We start from the raw sequence: 17,223 nt of genomic DNA, 5'->3' as shown, positions 1-17,223 counted from the left end.
TATCTTCTGAGATTTATATAGGTTGATTTAGCAAGTGAACACTTGAATAAAAAAGATATGTTTAGTTATAATTTCATTCTTTAGAGAACGAAATATATTAAAAAAAAAAATATTTTTTAGTTTATATATACAAAAATTGAATTTCAGGCTTGTTTTTGTATACTAAAGTTTATTTTTTCATAATTGTAAACTAGCAAATTTTCTCACACTTAAGCTCACAAGTTTTATTATACATCTCACCCACGAGTTTATATCAATTACTTTGTTTATCACTGACAAAACAATCGCTAAGAAAAACGAGCACGTAGGCGTACATGGAGCTATAAACAATACCAGTTGATTACTCCAATGCGTGTAGATACGTCAGACGAGTTCGTACGCCACTGGTTATTGTCAACATGCGTCTCAAGAACAAGACAAAAAGTCACCAGTCGGTCGCAGACGCGCATTCGGTCTTGTTGTGCTTGTTACTTGTTCACGCCGCTTGTTCGCGTTAATCCAGCTCTCGATTGATTGAGGGTTTCTTGTTGGGATTGCTGAGTTTCGTTTGGGAAATTAGTGTCGCTGTTTAATATCATGTGTGTGTGAGACAGAGTGCTGAGACAGTTTCCAGTTATTGGTGCGGTGTTTCTGAGGTAAGTCCCAAGTTGAGGAATGCGGCCCGGCCGCTTCCTACCCGAACTTCCTCGGCTGAGTTCCTGCTAGTGCTAGTGGACGCTGACTCACAACTCACAACTCACAACTTATGCTTACAACTTACCACAACTCATGCTCATGCTCACAACTCGGCCATTCGTACTCGCAACTTACAACTTCTTCCAAGTCTTCCAAATATTCCGCGAACTCAGATCGCGTTTCAAAACATACGCAGCTCCTTATCGCAACATTTATTATGTTACTATATTTTTCAGTATAAATTTACGTCACATAGTCACTCTATATTAAAGTGATACAATCTGATTTTGTTCTGCAATTACTTTGTTGTGAAAATTAGTAGATGTTCAAATGGAGGTCGTAATTTTTTTTAGGTTTTTACTAGCCCCTTCTTACTTCGCTTTTGATTTTTACGTATGATTTCGTTTGACGAAATTTTTACAAAATCAGTTGGCAGAAATTGTGCATTAAAATTGTATAAGTGACTAATGATTTCAAACATCTTATATGAATTGTTTGAGACTATAGAAAATATACCCCATTTTTAAGATAAAATACGCCATTGTGAGATGATAACACTTCACGTGTAATTCGTAATCGATCCAATTTGTATTTTTGGCTTTTTGATTTTTTTTTTGTACATATCTACATATCTAATTTCAAAAGATACTTTGTATGTATGTAAGTTTTGGGTGGAAGCATCGAAAGCAAATCAAAGTTTCTATGACGACGATATCAATATCGTTGAACAATATTTATTTTCGATTCAAATAAATTTAATAATTAAAAGAAATGAATTTTTACTATTAGATTAACCATGTTTGAGCGGTTTATATTAAATACCGAGTGAAGTCGGGTAAAATCACTAGTACCATTTAAAAGAAAACTTACACAATCTACAAATATGTAGTATGGAATAGTTAAAAAAATATAGTGTTGCGCACTCTAATTAAATTGTATGAAAAATATTTGTGAAATTGCAGTTGTAAAAATTTTATTCATAAGGGTTGGATCTGTATTGCAGGTCTATGCTACATTTTCAATTATACCTAGTGGAAGAAATATGTTCCAATGGAAAACTTAGATTTTTTTAATTAAGGTTCTCTCTCTAAATTTTGACAAATGATTCATCAGCTAATTTCAAATTATAAACTAGTCCATAGACTAGGTACTATTTGATCTAAAAATATTAATGAAAACAGAAAAGTTTAAATTGTGGAATTACACTATCGTAGAATTCCATTCATTTATTTTCTATAAATATTTCACTTTCATTGTATTATTAATCAATGTATGAGATTTTCAGCACATACATATGTGCCTCATTTTAAAACTGTTAATTTTTTTGGATATTTATCTCAATTTTACAGTTTTCATTTGTTAACCAGAGCCTTGTAACCAAAATAATACCAACCTTATCAGATCGAAAGTGCACTTTTTCGCTTAAGGGCGAAATCACACGGAAGAACGGCACGTCGTATGCTTGACTCCCCGCTGTGGGGGGGTCTCCTACATTTCTTCAAATATAGGATACATCGTTATCGATCACTGTCAAGCAAGGATAAATACAAGGATAAAATTTGACAGAAAACACTCCAGGGGGTGATTTTGGGACGGTGTGTGCTGGGCGTGCCATGAATATGTTCAAGGCATGCCACACGTTTAAAAGTATCTAAAAAAAAACCTTGTGCCGCGTTTCTTCCGATTTCGCAAGTCTTCGAAGTCTTCTTAGATTCCATTTCTTATCACACATATTTATGTTAACGTATTCGTTTGTTATTTATTTGTTTGTTTTGGATATATTTTTTATAACAATTCTTCGATATCGCACCCCTCTGAATACGTACACTTTGTACCTTGGGTATGAAGCACGTGTGCGTATTCAATTATAATATTTCGATACCCTTTTTCCTCTATCGAGGATTGAATTACCGAAACGTATGGATTCCCCACTCTTATAAATACATGCACGTGTTGTGTCTTCATCGAGTAAGCGAAATTTGTTGTTGGCGTTATTTTGCGATAGTATTATTGTTTGATCGATCTGTGTTGGCAATTTGTCAAAACGTGATTTTTGTCAGAGTCATTTCGGCACAGCTTTTGCGGGCAGGAAGTGGCTAAATTTTGATTTGTGCGATTGTTTGATGATATGAGAAAAAAATCACAACCCAAATTCGTCTATCGTAAAGAGTCGAGATGACGATATTGATGATGTAACTACAAAAAAATCAAATAAATATGTGTATCGTGGTACGTGTGATTACCGAATTCTCGGTATGATTACATACAGTAGGCTGAATCTCAGCAAAACATCTTAAAAAAATATGTACTATGAAGTCCCGAGTTATCTGATTACGTGCGAATCCAGTTAAAATTATATCTGTATCATCTGAATTTATCGAGTGTTGGTAATTTTGATGTTGCACAAGAGAAGACGTCATCGATAAGATTCGAAAACCCTCCGTATTTATGTACATATTCGTGTTGGAATGATATTTTTAAAGTTTATGTAAACCGTGCTATCGAACTGGGGAGAAAAAAAAGTGTTAATGAGGTGATACAGACGTGGGTTCTGGTTGTTATGGTCGATTTTTGGTAGTTTGGAGGCCTCTTTCTTCTACCTGAACGTCGGATTTAGGCCCCTACCTTTTGGTTACCTTTTTGTGACGGGTCTGTAAATATTTTATAAAAGAATCATATCTTTTTTTTTTATTGTTATGGTTCATGCATCATATTTGTCATTCCTTTCTCATTGTTACTGCATCTCTCAACACTGTTAGTAAGTAAATATATTATTAATTAATTGGCTTGCGAATCAATCGGAATGATTGTAGTATGCGGTCTTCCTTTTACCTAGATATATCTAACTCAAATCTATCCTAGTTGCGAAAAACATGCATAAATAAGTACATATGTATATGTGATTTTCAGTGGCGGCTCGTGATAATTTTTAGTGGCGGGGCTGCACTGAAAAGATGTCTAAAAAATGTCACCATAATTATTCTATCATGTCATAACAGGACAAAATAAGCACAATTTTTGGCGTACGACCACTTACATGTGGATTTAAGTATTATTGAAAAAAAAACTAGCAAAATTCACCACCCATTAAAGGGGTGCGTCCAAACGCGATGAAGATTTCGAAAAATACGCTGGTACTCCAGTAAGATTGCTAAAAAAAATTCGTTCTTGCTGGTTTCGCGACGCGGATTAAAAAAAACCCCAAAACCTTTCAAAAACTTAACCCCCTAATTCGTAACGAAAAACATTAACCTGTTGACAATGCATCGATACATCGGTTGTTTCATCTGCCATAACAGCTAGATAAGTTGCTTTTTTTTATTTCAGCACTTATTTGTTCCCTACACACGTTCAAAATACAATCTAAAAGTTAATTTTGAATAGTTTTTGATGTCCCTTTAAAAACCGAAGAAGTTTGAAAATGTTTTTTTAAAGAATCGTCGAAATTTTGTGAATATTCTAGAAGCCCCCGAAAAACTCCTGGATTTTTTGAATTATCTGTTTCATCATGTCCCCTCATTGGCATTTCAAATTTACCGCAAAATTTAACGCAATCAATAATTTTAAATAAAACATCCCGATTTTTTTTTGACGTTTTCGTTATGCTTATCTATTTCCCGCCGACAAGCTTCCCAAAATCGTGAGATTACACACATTTTTTAAGTGGTCGACACTTCCCTCGTGTTTTTAAATTAATCGTTTAAATGTTTTAAGTCAATAACTCCTGTTTTCGTCCAAGATGTTTCGCCTGGCGACTCGCCTCCAAACAAAAGACACGGATAACAAAATAACGCGTTTTTTTCTGTACATCTCGTTAACCAATTGTATTTTTTATAAATGTCTGGATTAAATTTTCGCGAGTAATTAAAAGATCTACTAGTTGCAGGCTGTGAAATAATTAAATTGGGCGTGAGGCAGCCTAATGCTTTTATAGCGACTTTTTCGGTAAGTTCTAGTCGCGAAAAGTGCAAATTTTGTAAATATTTTACTGACTTCTTTTGTTCTTCCATTTTTAAAAGAAAAAAAATCTTAATATATTTAAATAAAAATTACGAGAAAAAGTTAAAAGATTTGAAAAAAGTTTGCTGTTATCAAAATGAAAACGACTCACCGAAGATTTGATGAGGGCTCATACGCAACCAATTAAGAGTAACGAAAACGAATAAAGCTGTGATCGTGCGATTCAACTAATCAAATGTAAGATCAAGCGCGCGAAATCTTAAACAAACTGACAGATGAATGTCGTTTAACAGGCGAAGGCTGCCGACTGTCCAGCCCAAAATGGAAGAGTGAGTGAAAGAGAAAGAGCTATCTGCAGTTGCAAATAGCTCCTTCTCTTTCACGTTCCGAAACTCCGGGCTGGGCAGCGTTCAGCTCGGCGCTGTAACACTTTACAGCCAGTACAGCAACATTTTAATTCATCTGTCACCATACAAGTTAGTGGGGTCTTCGAAACGGTCAACATTACTTACAATATCACCCTTTTGGATATGGGTGATATTGTAAGTAGTATTTACTCTGTCGAAGGCCCCAATAGTTAAGTCCATCCAACTAATAAAAAAAATATCATTAATAAATAAAATATTAAATGTATTATTAAATATATATCTTAGAATTTTATAGGAGGGGCTGCAGCCCGGCAGCCCATTAGGACGAGCCGCCACTGGTGATTTTCGATCTATACAGAAATATTAAAGACTACGTCTATGCTTGTTCTATGTACATATATTAGTGGTTCTTAATCGTTTGTTGATTTAAGAATACCTTTGCTTTTATATATGGTCAAAAACTGCAGATCAACTGTTGAAATACCACCTTAAAAATGAAAAACAAATTTAAATTAGGACGACTATCTTTTAACTACAATAATGATTTTCGAATTATTTTTAACTAACTGAAAAAATGTACTACAAGTGAACTTTTTTTAATAATCTCCCTGAAGACTCAATCTTCAGACCCCTTAAAGTTTAATAAATAATAACTGATAGTTACGGTATATGTGTTCGAAATGTTGAACGGATTATTTCCCACATGAGGATTGCCCACACCAGTGTTACCTGTGGTTTTATATTGGCTTTATTTTTTATTATTAAAACTATTGGTTTTGTTTGTATTTACTTCTAGTAATATGATGGTTGATATTTCAACGGGTAGTTTTGGAGAAAATAATTGATACATGCATTAAAATAAAGTTATATCATATACAATGTATATAATATCGCTATTCTGTGTGTCTGTCTGTCTGTCTCAGATAACGCTCGCCGTACTATAATAGTCGTTTCGATTCGACATACATATGTACGTCACAGCTAAACCACTTTCAACAAAACGTATCATATACATATAATACGAATATAATAACAAAAGAAAAACACTTCTGTATATACCGTTTGCTAGCAATGTTTCCTTTAGGCAAATAGACGGCGCTAAGTCTCTGAGCGTTTAACGCCATCTCTTGAAAATTTAATTAATTAATTTTTCTATTGGTGTTTTATATTGTTTATATGTACCTAGGTAGGTAGTTTTACCATTTTTTCATATTAAGCAATTACAATATATAGATATTAAATTGTATTAATTATTTATTAATATTAAATTGTATTAATTATTTATTAATATTAAATTGTATTAATTGATATTAATATGTATAGATATTAAATTAAATATATTTGAAAAAAAATGAACACAGAACCGACACATTTATTTTAATTTTCTTTTATTTAATAACTTAATGTGCCAGCATTCATGCGATGATATTTCATCGGGTACAACATTAGTGTTAAACATTATATATTGTACAACATTACAACATTACAACAAACAACAATTGTCATCGTAATTTTAATCGGAACTGAAGTCTTTAATCGGAACTGAATCGGAAATAGGATTTTGAATCAATCTAAACTGAAATAGGAATCGGGAATCCGAACTGAAATAAGAGCCGGAATAGGATTCAGAATCGGAACCGGAACTGAAATAGTAATCGGGAATCGGAACTGGAATAGCAATCGGGAATCGGAACTGAAATAGGAATTGGGAAGCGGAACTGAAATAGGAATCGGGAATCGGAATCGAAATAAAAAAAAAAACAATTACTTAACGTAAATACATATGTACATATGTAGAATTTATTTTTTTGCTTGCTTATATAAAATCTTGTACTAGATGGAGGACTCCTCGTTGCATCGCTTTCATTTGGCATAGAAAGTCAAGTAGAATCTACAGTAGACCGTATACTAGGTACTTTCGCCGCATGTTGGTTTTGAATTTTCCAAATTTTTATGTATTTATTTGTGGCCGGGGGCACACCCCCCTTGTCGGGCCTCCGCCCCCGCTTCTGTTGCACAGTGGCACGTTCCTGCAACTGCACCGCTCGACTATTTCGAGACGTTCGTTCCCGGCTGCATTCTCGTCCACTTCCGACACGAATGTGACCCAAACCAACCGACGCAGACGACTCAATCCTAAAATTGACTAATGCTATGGCCAGCTCTTTGAATTAGTACTCTCATGTATTTTTAAATGTAATGCCTATGCAAGTTATGGAGATTTTACAATCGCCTGTTATTCTGCCGCATATTTTTATACTCGACATGCAATACAAAACAATCACATATTATACATATGTACGTTAAATTTGTGTTGTTTCCATGGTTACTATTTTGGTTTGGAACAATCGATCGGTTTCCATACATTTATTCAATCAATGGCTTTTATTATATGTGCTTCTAATTTTGTTCAAAATTTTTGTATTACTTTCGTAAAAGGGATTTTGACCGCCTCAATGTAATTATCCTTTTTTGAACAATGCAAAAATAAACTTCTAATAGCATTAGGCTGGAAACATTTTTTATAAAGTTATTGAGAACTACGTCTTGCTTCTTTGCGTCACGTTTTCTTTAATAGGGTTCGTTCGCCGGAGTTTGGGCTTTTTTATTCTTGGGAGGAACTAGGAATATACAAGGACATACATATATATGTATGGGTTGCATTTATAACTATACCATTATTAAACTTTTGCTCGCAGTATTGTTTTGAAGGTACCCATTAATGTTTTTTCTCAGGCTTTTAACCATCTTACTATAAAATCTGGTCAAAAGGACCCAAGCTAACTTTTTGATTATATTATACGGGTATACATAATGGAATCTGTGACGCCTTGAATAGTAAATATAAATAATCTATTGTTGAATTAATAAAAGGAATATGAGACAGACTAAAAGCCTCTAATACTATTTTTTTATATGAGATAAGAGTAAATGAGTGAAAAATGTAGCTTAACCACTGTTTTAATGAGTTGCAAACGGATGGTAGAAAGAAGCGTATGTTTAGCTACTGCCATCGCTCCAATCTGGCATTAGATTCTGATGTAAATTTCAACGAGTTCGTTAATGATTAAACTCCTCTAGCTTCGTGTCGTGGAGATTAGCTTACTTCAATGCTAGCTAACCTCCCATGTCGGTAAGATATACCAAAGCGACCAGAAGAATGGAAGTGGCTCAAAATCAGATGACAATTTTTTTACGGGCAGGAATGTCACAGAACTAACAGTGAAACTAATAAAAATCTTGTAAAAACAATTAAATAATGTAAAAAGATGCGTATCTTTACATATTTTGTTTTTACATTATGCATGTGGCTCATTTGACTTTGCTAAGTGCATTTTGTCGTACAAAAAACTGAATAAAATTGATCGATACTCGTTTTTTGGAAGATATGATGCTATTGCTTTTGCTAAGTACCTAAACATCGTCATAAAGAACGATAAGAAGTTCCAAAGTCGAAGCGGAGACTGAAGATGTTTGGCAGGTGATGGACGATAATGTGGCGCCCCGGCGCTTTTCCCGTAAATTTTCCGACTGTTTAATTTTACATGGCAGCGCTATTATATTATGTGTGTCGGGATTTATTGAATAGTATGCGAAAAAAACTATGAAATTCCACGGGGAGCGGAGGCGTTCATCTGTTGTCATCTCGTGACAGGTGTCATCCGCTGGCACAAGACTCCACTCCTCGAACACTGGTCTTCAATGCATAAAAAAAATCATTCAAGAATATTCTTCTTGTATAATGGAAGAAGTTGTCCATGTTGAACAGTGCCACGAACACCTGTACTATATCAGAGTCGCTTGTTTTGTTGAGAATTTTCACGCTAAAGCAAAAATAAACCGTGCAACGCTTCTCGCTTTTGCGTCAGTAGACGAACGAAGAGAAAATCACATATTTTATACATGCAAATTGTGAAAACAAAAACGTTTTCATGCATTTTGAATATTAGGAAACTTTTCGACATGTCGACATCGGTATAAGTATATGTACATATGTATTTAAAACGTAAGTACATACATATAACGCCGTTGTTAACAAAAATTCCGACTGTGTGCACAGTGAAGCGGCGCAACACGATTTAGCGATGCTACCACTCAAATTGGGATATCTTTATCGCGTTAGTATGCACGCTTCATTGCTTTCTGCCACATCGGTCCGTTTCACTGTGCACGCAGTGAGTTTTTACTTCTTGTCCATCCGCTGTAGAAACACACTTAGGTAAAACGCATTTTATCTAAGGCATTTTAGGTAAAACGCATGTCCCCTACACCCCACCTCGACCAATAGCATTTCGCACGTAAAATGTTCTATTAGTTGTACGAAATGCTATTGGTCGAGAGGCGATGTAATGGACAGCATGTCTTACGTTTTTCCTAAGTATCTTCCTACAGCGGACCAACTATAACGGTTGAGACAATGTATTAATAAGCAAAGACATTGAAATGACAATGGTTAGAAGAATGAACCAAAGGTGGACAAAATAAGTGCTGAAATGGTACCCAAGAGAATGTATAATTTTTTATTTTATTTTATTTTATTTTATTAATTGAAAAATCAACAGACAGGATGTACATAGATATGTATAAAAAAAACAAATAGTAAATAAATAATATATGTAACATCCGAGTCCAATAATAGATTTTTACAAAAATGAAAAAGATAAATATAAGGAAAACAAATTAAAAAGTAAAGAATAAAGGCATGACAAAATATGTAGAACATTGCATAATTAAACTATAGTATTAAAATATTTGGAAAAGGTTATAAAATAGAATATAAGAAGAAATTGAAATTTACAAATATAAACCAAATGAAAAAGGTAAATACAAAATAAACAAATGAAAAGGAAAAGAATGAAAGCTATAATATGATTAAATAGCACATTACATAACTAAACTAAAGTATAAAAATATTGGAAATATTGGAAAAATAGAATAGGAGAAGAAATGAATCAATCGGTCAAGATTCTCTTGATGTTAGACCTGCATTGATGTAGGGAAATACCAAATAGATCAACCTCATTCAGCTCTCCGTTAAACATACGATAAACGCGCTGCAGATAAAAATATTTTTGGGAATTAGTATTGAAGGGATCAAGTGAAAAGAGTGCAACGCGTCTAGAGTACCGAACTGGGATTCTGAAATTAACCTTATTCAGTAAATCAGAACAATCAAGGAAACCATTTATGAGCTTAAGAAGAATATAGCATCAGTATGTCGTCGCCTGACAGAAAGATTGTTACAAGAAAGGATTTTTAAAATGTCGGAAACAGTAGAATGGGTATAGGTAGGAAAAAGGTAGCGTAAGGATTTAATAAATTTAAGTTGAACTTTCTCAATACAATTAATATGGTGAAAGGAAGGCCGCAAGAAAGATGGGTGGACTTGAGAGTGAAAAAAGTAGTTTCAATGAGTTGTAAATGGGTGGTAAAAAGAGGCGTATGAAAAGCGAGCTGTCATCGCTCCGATCTGACACATGATTCCGATGTAAATTTTAATGAGTTCGTTAATGATTAAACTTCTCTAGCTTCATGTCGGAGACAAAACTTTTGTTTGTAGTATTGTTTTGAAGGTACCCATCATTGTTTTTTCTCATGCTTTGAATCATTTTATTATACAATCGGTCAAAACGAAGGACTCAAGCTAACCAGATTCGATTATATTATACGAGTTTACATATATACATATGTATGGAGTGGAATCTGTGACGCCTTGAATAGTAAATATAAATAATATATTATTGAATTAACAAAGGAATATGAGAAAGTATAAAAACTTCTAATATTAAATTGATATGAGATGAGAGTGAAAAAAGTAGCTTTACAACTGTGTTAATGATTCGCAAAGGGGTGGTAGAAAGAGGCGTATGGATAGCTATCTGCCATCGCTTCAATCTGACATAAGATTCTGCTGTAAATTTAAATGGCTACGTCCACACAGGTTGCAATATGGGAACTGGATATGGAAAATTCGAAAATATCGGGTGTAGATATCGGTAGTGTGGACGTAGCCAATGAGTTCGTTAATGATTAAACTCCTCTAGCTTCGTGTCGTGGACATTAGCTTACTTCAATGCTAGCTAACCTCCTATGTCGGTAAGATATCAGAGCGAATTAAAGAGTGGAAGTGGACGGACAGGAATGTCTGAAGCTCATAAAAAGCTTAATTAATTAAAATTGGCTGGGGTGAGATGGATGAGAGCTGCGCAAAACAGAGACGAATGGAGGAGTGTGGACCATCAAACAGTGGATGGTGAATGGTTGTAAATGATTATGAAATAATGTAACCTAGGTTCAGTGCCGGCCTTACACCCAATGGCGCCCTAGGGCAATTTTTTCTAAACACCCCTAGCAAAAACTTTTGCCTTTGGCGCTCTAATCGAATATTTTGTATGGCTTTTGGCGCTCTAATTTTAAATTTTAAAGCACCTTTGGCGCATCATGCGGCGCCCTATCTTATTTGGCGCCCTCGGGTGCCGCCCGACCCAGCCCCCTTCTAAAACCGGCACTGCTTAGGTCTGAACTAGTGTTTAGAATTGTGAATGGTTGAGTACAGTGAAGTAAAAGTAGATATTGACACAGTGGCATAACTAGAAAAAATTGTCCCGCATGCAAAATTTACCAAAGGCCCTCCATTTTTTTTTCCATGAAATAAATAAACTTGCGAATTGTAAATGTCCTTCTTAGCCTATATTTAAATTTAAAAATTCTGCAATTGCATCTTTTAAAGACATTTTATGAACTTCTTCATGCTAATATTGCAAGTTCGCAGAACACGCAGAATTTTTTTATACATGCATCTACCTGTTTTCAATGAGGGTGAATTGATTTTCTTATATTTTTTATTTATAACTTTCTTTTTTATTTATTTTTAATATTTGGATATCCTTCCGATGGCCCTTCCGACCCTAAGGGCTCGCATGCACCGCATACCCCCGCGTCATAGTACACCGCTGTGCTGACATTGTTTTAGCAAATGTAAACTTATTGTTGAAGCCTTAAATTCTGCATGGATTTGAGAAACTCAGATCCATCGCAGGACCACAAATAGAAGTGGCGCTTTGTCAACCGGTGTCCCATTAGTTTTTGGCGCCTCGAATGCTTGTCACAACAACCGACACTGAAAGGATTTAGTGGAGGATTCGATAACGTTTATTGTTCAATTGGCGCCACGTTATCATCTATGTTTAATGGATATCTTCGATTAATCATTGAATTCTGGCAATTGGCGTGTCGCATATTCTGTACCGTCAACGCAATCGCTTAAACCTTTCAATCTAAAAGTCGAGTTTAAACTCCTACGCGAGATAGTAGTTGTTGGTATGTGGGAATAGTTTGTGGGCTCTCGGACTAATTGATTGCCGATGCGGTGCTCTTTTCCACTTTTATTATCCAATTATGGGTCTAATTGTTGTCGAACGTGGGTAGTGTGCTCGTATGATGTCAGCGACCCGTTTTACGACGACGACTTCAGCACTCGAGACAATGAGATCTATTTTTTTATAATACGGTCGTCTCTGATCAACCTGCTTTCGCTTGTTAAAAATTGCTTTAGGAAATAATAAATAGGTCTGTAAATATTTTCAGGTCGGTTCGACTTGTGCCAACTCTCCTCCGGTATATCGTTAGCCGTGGCCTAATTACTGTCTAATTGTGTTCTTCTGCACCTCTCGGGAATTCGAGTTCCGAAAAACCGTACAGATCCAGTTTCTCCGAAGTTCAAAAGTGCCGGTTCTTTCGCCGTTGCAGCTTGCACTCGGTTGCAGATCGCGTACGTTGACCAAACAAGGTGATGCTCAACCATTTCTAGTCACACCGAGGAGTCACTCTGTCATAGTGGTTGCTATTGGATCGGTGATACTCTTCAGTCAATTGTGCAATTGACGCAATATCCAAATTTGGCAAGTCTGGAAATTTATCCTCCTTAACCACATAATCGCTACGCGTTTGTAGAAACCGATTCGGTTATTTTACTATGTGAATATATCACAAACTAACGAAAAATATTAACTTTTTTCAATTTCATTGGTATCACAGGATATTTTTAGATGTCACTGTGAAAAAACTACAATTAATTTCTAGTCATACCTATAGCAAATACGAAGGAGCGCGCACCGGTGCGCTTATGGCGATGAAGTGATTACATGTCGGATAAATGTTACATGTTAACCAACAACATAAATGAGTGGTTAGCATGTATTGCTTTCGATTGTGTAGTCACGGGTTCTATCCCTGGCTTTGTTGCTGGCCAGACTTTGGATATGTGACTCCAAAGTCTGGCCAGTCTAACGAGGTTTCGTTTCCTTTCAGAGTTTGCCAATTTATCTCATCTTTGTAAACGGTTCCAACAAACTGACAATCCTGTCCAATTTCTCGCAAAATTTGAGTTTACAGCGTTTCATTAAAAATGCTACAAAATTTTTTCCATAATGTTTGATGATCGATGTTTGTAATAGGCCTTGAATAATACAATGGTCAAACATTGTACATAAGTACAATTTATACAGTAAATACAATGCAAATACGATCAACATCTACAAAGACATATATGGAGAAATTTGCAGCATTTATAAAACCAGCGAAACATCGAGATGCTCAATAGGTAGGGACAGGTTTGCGAGATAGATTAGGGTCAGGAATGCCAATTTTGCAGGAACCATTTCAATGAAAATCAGATAAAAAGGCAAACTCTGATCGACCTGGAGTCACAAACCAAGGTCTGGTCAGCTGCAACCAGTGGGACTCGAACCCGTGAGCACTTTGTTCGAAAGCATTATATGCTAATCACTAGTCCATATTGCGGGCTATGTATTACTTTAGCTCTACAGATTTTACACTTTGCAAATTTTGTTCATGCCTTTTTCTTCGCCTTCACCAATGCTATTTCCACCTGGGTAGCTTTTTAATATTGTCTTGTTACTTGCTAAGGTCTTATTATAGATAATGCAATCAATCATCTCGAAATTATTCAACATACTATGTAAGTCCGCTCAGATCCGTCTTGTTCTCGTTTTAATCGTTCTCCCGTTGATAGGTGCATGTGGGAGCTGGTTTGTGCCTCCCATTTTGGTATCGCTGGTCTAGAATCGCGGCAGTATACAGCCACCTTATAAGGATCTTTCAGATTGGTTTGTTTTTAACCATTTCTGATTGTCTCCCGCGCATTTTTTTTTACTCAAGTTGCGTATCCGGTGTTACCTCACTCGGCGTAATAATCAAATTGAGTTGGTGACAACTTCTATCTCATTGTGATGAATCTCTAGATCTGTGAGCCCTGTGGAGTACTTTGCGAACGGTTTGAGCAAATCAACTCGTCTGGATCGTTCAGTGCAGATCGGGTGCATTCTTCCATCGACCGATTCTTCCACTACTTGGAACCGGTTCCTGTGCCTTTTTTCTTTTTGTTTGTGTTCAGGCGCATATCGCGGATTGGTGTCTGCAAGATAAGAACAAAAACATTACAACTACACAATGCATCGTATAGAACCTTCTTTTGGTTGTTGGATTTTGCTCGGAAAAGATGAAATCCATACCCAATTAATGTCCTACTTAGTATGGTATCATAATGTATGTACATAATTGTGCAAAACAAGTGAAATTTATTTATTCAATAACCTCAATGAAATTTGATTCAAAAGTACGTGCCTGAATAAACCACACAAGTGGTTAGATATTTTTGTAAACCAATCGTCAACCACAAACGGTGAAAATGACATGTCATTCGAGCCACGTGACTCATTATTACAATGTCATAAAATTACTTCTGGAAGTGCGGGAGGGGCCAAATACGGACATAGTCCAAAAGTAACATAGTCCGAGAGAGGAATGTGACGACAAACGAAAAAAAAGACGGACAGAAAAGAACTTGGACGAATTTCGAAAATACCCGGCACCGGTTCTGGCGCAGTCGAACGGAACTGGTTTCGCTTCACATACACGCAAGATTGATGAATCGGATCTGGTGAGTAGAAGTCGATGAATCAAACCTGGCGCTGGTCGCAAAATGGCAACGGCAGGTGGCAAGGACAGCAGCTCCGGGGTCGCCAACCCGGAGCATGAGCTGGACCAGCTGCCGATTCCTGCTTACAAATCCTTTCGTTAGGACAGGAAGTTGAAACTCATGCATTGTAGTGTCTCACAATAGAAACCAACAAGCGAAAGAATCTTTCATATCCAAGAAAATTTTGACAAAGCAGTTCTATTACTATGGCTAAATGTCAATAACAGATCAAAATATAAAAAAAGTTCTGCACTATTAAAGGTTGTACTAAAAATCGACCGTCTCTAACGCTAAATTTGGACTTCATAGTCCAATTCCAACTAGCTTTATACTCACACATCTAAGCACATTTTTGCAACCTGTATATCCGCATTCCAATTAGAGCGAACACAACGTACGCTAATTTGGCATAGCAACGGTTTGCAAATTGGAGGATGCTGATTCAATCCTAAGGCGTCCTAAAAAAAAGCGTACAAATCTTCAGATAGTCAAAAGGCGTGTCTTGAAGTAGTTAGTAATCGAAACAATGTCAGGAAAACGCTTCATGGATCATTGATATCTAACTTTTGTCTCATTGTCAGTACATATTCAATAAAAAGATCCTACTAGGCAACAGTTGACCTGTTCAAATGTGATTTGATCAACAATACACATGTCATTAGCTACATTCTTACCATTTCTTTGACATTCAATTAAAAAGTACTTTAATTTCTTACAAAGCATATTTTAAAATGAATTAGTTTTGAAAACATTCTTTGAGAACTAAGATTGTTTAATAAAAGTAAATAAATTTTGAATGGTGGCCATAAATAAATAATTCAATAGCTACCGGAAAAGAAAATGCCCCATTGTTTTCGTATACTACATACGTTGAACTGTAATGACAGGATTATTGGGAATAATTCTAGGAAATAATGAGCTAGTCACGATTCTTCACAGATACATAGATTTATCAAAAAGTAGTTATTTAATAAAGAGTCCATTGGTAAATTTAGACCAGGCAAATCTACTCATGCAAAAAGGCAAGAAGTTTCGTGAAGTCGACAAAAAATCCACACGTATAAATGATTATAGAGACCAGCAACTTGTCGGCCAATAGAAAGGTTTTTGTTCATAACATGATAAAATCGGTTGAGTGATCCTAGTTGTATTCTTGTATTTTTCTTTCAAGTTTTCTTATGTTGGATAATATTGGTGTTTTGCATACAGTATTTCCGGAAGATAAAGCAGTTAATGTTGATGATACAGGTGTTTCATTCCAAATTGACCCTTTTTCATTACAAATTGACCCTTTTTCATTTCAAATTTACCTTTTTTCATTTCAAATTGAGCCTTTTTCATTTCAAATTAACCCGTTTTCAATGTCAATTTGAATTAAAAAAGATCAATTTGAAATGAAAAACGATCAATTTAAAATGAACAAGTGTCAATTGGAAATGAAAATGGGTCAATTTGAAATGAAAAAGGGTTGCTTTGGAATTAAAAACCTATAGATACATATGTATGTATGTACCATGAATGTCTAACAGGTAGACCCCAATACGCTTTCCTGGCCAATCACAAATATCGATAAACATAAATGTTTATCGATGTGTGTAATTGACAAGGTAATATCAAGAATTTTACAGAGTGGGTAGCATTTATAATATCAGTAAATTCGAGATGTCATAAACTCGAGTTTTCGCGAGAGATAGGAAACGTTTGCCAATTTGGTGGAACCGTTTCAATGAAATCAGATAAACTGACAAACTCTGATAGGAAACGATCGACCTGGAGTCACATACATATATCCAAGATCTGGGCTGCAACACAGGCCAGAGAATGAACACTCAGTTGAAAGCATTACACGCTGACCTGGCCATATTGACACCTTCATGTTTCAAATATTTAGAAACTTAGTCACGAAAAAGTGTTTCATTATCTTTTGCTTTTCCATCTTCAACCGACGGTATTGTGCACCAGAAGAATGTTTTTTTTTGTCTCTGTGAATATTTTTACCTTCTGTAAATACCTACATATAATATATGTATGTATGTATTTTTCTAAACAATTATTAATTTTTTTATCTAATAAAGATATTATTATAGATAAAAATGATATTATTTTAGACAAAAAATAAGTTAGTGTATATGTGATAGTAAAAAGTAGTAGTAGATAGTAGTTGATAGTGTTGAAAATTAAAGCCAATAAATTCAACGAAAAAATTATATCAATGTCGAT

At 35.3% G+C, this 17,223-nt stretch overlaps 1 protein-coding gene across 2 annotated transcripts in view; it reads left to right on the top strand.

Moving 5' to 3' along the window:
• Nucleotides 1-429: 429 nt before the first annotated feature.
• Nucleotides 430-17,223, top strand: part of LOC143923057 (interference hedgehog-like) — a 28,977-nt gene continuing 12,183 nt past the window's right edge. For both annotated transcript variants that reach the window (XM_077446546.1, XM_077446547.1), the window contains exon 1: nt 430-635. The gene's annotated coding sequence lies outside the window, so the exon portion shown is untranslated. The remainder of the gene's footprint in view (nt 636-17,223) is intronic.

Source organism: Arctopsyche grandis, chromosome 3 (genome assembly GCF_051622035.1).
Source record: "Arctopsyche grandis isolate Sample6627 chromosome 3, ASM5162203v2, whole genome shotgun sequence".
NCBI lineage: Eukaryota > Metazoa > Arthropoda > Insecta > Trichoptera > Hydropsychidae > Arctopsyche > Arctopsyche grandis.
This window is presented reverse-complemented; position numbering and strand designations above follow the sequence as displayed.